Here is a 5,000-nt window from a genome sequence, read left to right as displayed (position 1 = left end):
GAAGGAAGTTGAGAGTTAATGTGGATAAGAGTAAGGTTATGAGATGTACAAGAAGGGAAGGTGGTTCGAGGTTGAATGTCATGTTGAATGGAGAGTTACTTGAGGAGGGGGATCAGTTTAAGTACTTAGGGTCTGTTGTTGCAGCAATGGTGGAGTGGAAGCAGATGTATGTCAGAGAGTGAAGTAAGATGCAAAGTGTTAGGGTAGTTAAGGGAGTGGTAAAAAATAGAGGGTTGGGCATGAATGTAAAGAGAGTTCTGTATGAGAAAGTGATTGTACTAACTGTGATGCATGAATCGGAGTTGTGGGGAATGAAAGTGACGGACAGACAGAAATTGAATGTGTTTTAAATGATGTGTCTAAGGAGTATGGCTGGTGTATCTCGAGTAGATAGGGTTAGGAACGAAGTAGTGAGGGTGAGAACGAGTGTAAGATATGATTTAACAGCTGAGTGGATATGAATGTGTTGAGTTGGTTCTGCCATGTTGAGAGAATGGAAAATGGCTGTCTGCTAAAGAAGGTGATGAATGCAAGAGTTGATGGAGAAGTACAAGAGGAAGGCCAAGGTTTGGGTGGATGGATGAAGTAAAGAAAGCAGTAGTTGATAGGAGGATAGATGTGAGAGAGGGAATGCTAGAAATAAAAATGAATGGCGAGCTATTGTGACGCAGTACTGGTAGGTCCTGCTGCTTCCTCTGGTTCCTTGGATGACCGTGGAGGTAGCAGCAGTAGGTGATTCAGCGTTATGAAGCTTCATCTATGGTGGAAAACGGGGGAGGGTGGGCTGTGTCACCCTAGCAGTACCAGCCAAACCCGGTTGAGTCCCTTTTCAGGCTGGGAGGAACGTAGAGAGGAGAGGTCCCCCTTTTTGTTTCATTTGTTTGATGTCGGCTACCTCCAAAAAGTGGGGGAAGTGCCTTGGTATATGTATGATGTATTGTGTATATACATATATATATATATATATATATATGTACATATATATATATATATATATATATATTAGATATATATATATGTATATATATATATATATATATATAAAGGGGTAGGATCGTTTTTCAGGTTTGAAGGCTAAAGTTTGAAAACGGTCTGCTAGTGGGGGTCTAATGGGTTGATTTCAAGTCTAAGAACAGATTCCAGAATTCGACACGTATATGTAAGTACAGTAGACTTGAAATGAGCTTATGTCCTTCTTGGTAGCTCGATTAGCAAAGTCGTCCATGTAGGCATTGTATTGCAGCCAGAAGCATTTATCATAAATGAATTTCCAGTGGATATACATTCCCAAGAATAGAATTCGATATTAAATGTCATTGTAGTTGATATTTACATTGATTAAAATCACGAATGTTATTGATAAATGTTCAGTATATATATATATATATATATATATTAATACTAATTATTATTGCATTCGCTCTGTCTTGGGATCTAAAACACTTAGGGAAATTTCTTTAATGATAAAAATTTCTGCCCGGCCAATGACTCAAACCTATGACCGATAGAAATAAGGATAAAAAAAAAATAACTGTTCAGAATAGCCTAACCTTTCTTCCAATTTCTATTGATTGTGGGGTATCAATACTTATTTAGAAAAAAAAATAACCTTTCGAAACATCCGACAACTAATCATCTTTATTAACCTTTCCCTCAAATCAAAATGTAAAAAAGGGAAACCTTTCGTGTGATTTATTGGCAATAATTAAATTGACTTTGATATCGTTACAGAGTTAACCCTTCACTTGAGACAAACTATTGTATAATGCAGAATTTTATTCATATTCTCATTAATCCAGAGATATTCTAATCATGAATGCTTACATTTCAGTCTCTCCAAACTATCATCTTCAACGCAATGCCCAGCACCAAATTCCTTAAAATCATCCCGATCAATATTCGTACTAATAAAAATAATGTTGACCAATAATTGTCATATATCTTTAAGACCTTAATGCAACATCCACACTTTCCCTATATAAATGAACATTTGCTCCGTCTCTTCTGATTCATTTGTAGAGATCATCAGCATCCCTGTCTTGTGACATCTCTCTCTCTCTCTCTCTCTCTCTCTCTCTCTCTCTCTCTCTCTCTCTTTAAGAATTATATTTTTGTTATATCCACGATTGATCTATCAATGACTAAGGAAGACCGTGGCCATTACTGGTAAGGAAAAAACATTAATGTTTTACCCTATATTAAACAGAGAAGCAGCTTTACTGACATGCATACACTTACTAAGGAGATGATGATAAGGTTTATTTTATAACTTATTTAACCTCTGGAACGCCCTTATTAACAAACACAAATTCGCAGGTGGATGACGCAACACAGTCAGGCGTTAGCGAAGACACAGAAATCTTCTTTTTCATTGTTCGATATGTCTATGTTGATTACGTTGATCATAAAAACATCAAATTACACCATAGTCATGCAGTTTCTAGCACATAACTATTACTCCTTAAAGTATTTGAACCTTTAAAGAATAAAGATATTCACCATTCAAGGAATTCCATTTGGCAGCGCTGTCCCAAACTCGTCCCACCAACCTTAACTACGCTGATGATTGTTACCTAGGTCACGTGTACAGAAAGGAAATACTAAAACACTTGTATAAGTAAACTCAGCTTGCTTCTAATAGCATATGCAAAATTCAGATCCTTTTCTGATAAGAATGTGCATTTATAATAAGGAAACGATCATTGGATAATTTACCGACTACCAATTCTCTAGCCTCTACCTTCCTACCATACTTTTTGACACACGTGGTCGTCTAAACATTGAATATATTACTTAGGACAAGATGCCTCTGATGCCATCTATTGGCATTAAAGTAAAACTCATTACGATGTAAGGGAGGAGGCTAGAGGAGTCTGCGTTATTATGCCTTTCGGAATGTATCAATATTGTTATTCTACGTAATTTTTAATAATAATATATACAATCCCATGAAAACATAGTTCTTATATCTTGTGTCATAAAAAGGAATTCAAAATTAGATCAAATAACTTAGTAATTACTTGATTGTCTCACCAATCTCAGTACATGTGGCATATCTACCGACCCCCTGACCCCCAAATGTAATTGAACTAACGATTGTTTACTGAAAAAATATTCCTGTGACATTTATTGTGAAATTTATAATTTCATAAGAATTAAGTTGTGGCCAGACAACAAGGAATATCAAGTTCACGTGATTCAGTTTTGTAGCAATTTTGTGCCCAAATAGCAACAGAAATGAAGTAATAGAAATTATAATGAGGGGATGGTGGGGATAAATAGCAATTTGGAACTCTACTGCTAAGGCCATCTATTGGCCTTGAAAAGAAGCAGTATGTAGAGCTCTTTTATCCTCGCATTCTGGAACCTTCTATGACGTCATTTTTGTTCAAATATTGGAAAAAAAATCACCTATTTAATTGGAACTGAATACAATTTATACCTGCCGCACACATTTCTACATAATTATCAATCTATAACTCTTTTCCAATTGCATAGAATCATTCACATGAATAGAATAAGGGACGTGTTCTAAGATAGCAGCACATATGTGATGTGCTGTCATGTAAATATTCGCATATAATTACAGTAGAGTAATTCCTTATTCTAACATGGAAATACCTATTAACAAAAACTTTTTTATTTGATAATGGTTTTGAATGATAATTCTTATTAAGAATAATTTACGGAATTTATTTGATTTAATATCTTTGAATTTTCACTTAATTACTAAATTTATAAGATATGAGTTATGTACACTAAATTTTAGGATAGCAATGTAAATATCATGAATTTTTGAAAACTGTATAATTTATCAATAAAAGAGAAATCATGTTACTGGATTTATGCATTTTATCATCTTTCAGTCTTTTTGTGAAGTAAAGGAAAGAAAAGTCAATTTTTCGATTAAAACTGGGAGCTATAGCCTACTAGCCCCTCTACTCCTATGTATCTGTAATATATATATATATATATATATATATATATACATATATATACATAACTTCGTATATATATATATATATATATATATAGGGGTATAATACTTTATTCTTTATCGGTTATATTTGTTAACTCTGGTGGTATTTTCTCCCAACGTAAAACTAAAAATTTTTAAAGGGAAGAATTCTTCTTTATCTCATCGAATTATTTGATGTAAACCAGAGTTGAAGTTAGAGCCATAATACATACAATTATTAAAAGAAAATAAACATGTGTTGAAAATGTACGTACCTTATTTCGTTGATCAAATGTGTAAATATGTGGCCTACATTACTTCCATATTGCATGCTTGATTATAATTTCGGTCAATGATCTTATAATGACAATCGTAAGTGTAGATTCCCTTCTTCGGGATTGGTGAAATATGAAAAAATACAAATTTATCCAGGACCGAAGAGGAAACGGAATTGGGAACGACGTATGCTTTTCGGCGCCTCTACTGAGCTTCGGACTCCTGCCACGGTCGTCATGGTGCTCTCATTCCATTCCTTCTATCCCATCATTATCCTTTATATATGACATTACCCTCACATCCATATTACTATTACGGGCTGCTAGTAAATGGCAAGAGCCAGTGGTCTCCTTCTAGGGAGGCCAATTTATATGCATCCATCTAAGTGTAGATTTCTCCTCGTCAAGGATGGACAAAGAGTTGAAGATTTTGCATAGTTGAGGAAAATCATTTCTCAATAAGTTCCTTCAATCTTTATACAATTATCTTTACTCCAGCAACAAATATATTTGATGCCGAATGGATATTATAGGGGGAATTTTTTACTATTGTTCTTAATATATTTTCATGTAAAATGGTAAACTACATTAAATGTAATCTAATTAGCTCGCCATTATTTACAGTATTAGCATACATTGATCATAGCTAACATATTTGCGTAAAATTTTAGTCATACGCGTAAAGCAATTTAATTCAGGATATAATAGAATTTTATGATATTGAAGATTAGCTTAGAATTTCAAATATACCTGCATTACTTTGTAGA

This window comes from Palaemon carinicauda, chromosome 16, assembly GCF_036898095.1.
Source record: "Palaemon carinicauda isolate YSFRI2023 chromosome 16, ASM3689809v2, whole genome shotgun sequence".
Classification (NCBI taxonomy): Eukaryota; Metazoa; Arthropoda; class Malacostraca; order Decapoda; family Palaemonidae; genus Palaemon; species Palaemon carinicauda.
This window is presented reverse-complemented; position numbering follows the sequence as displayed.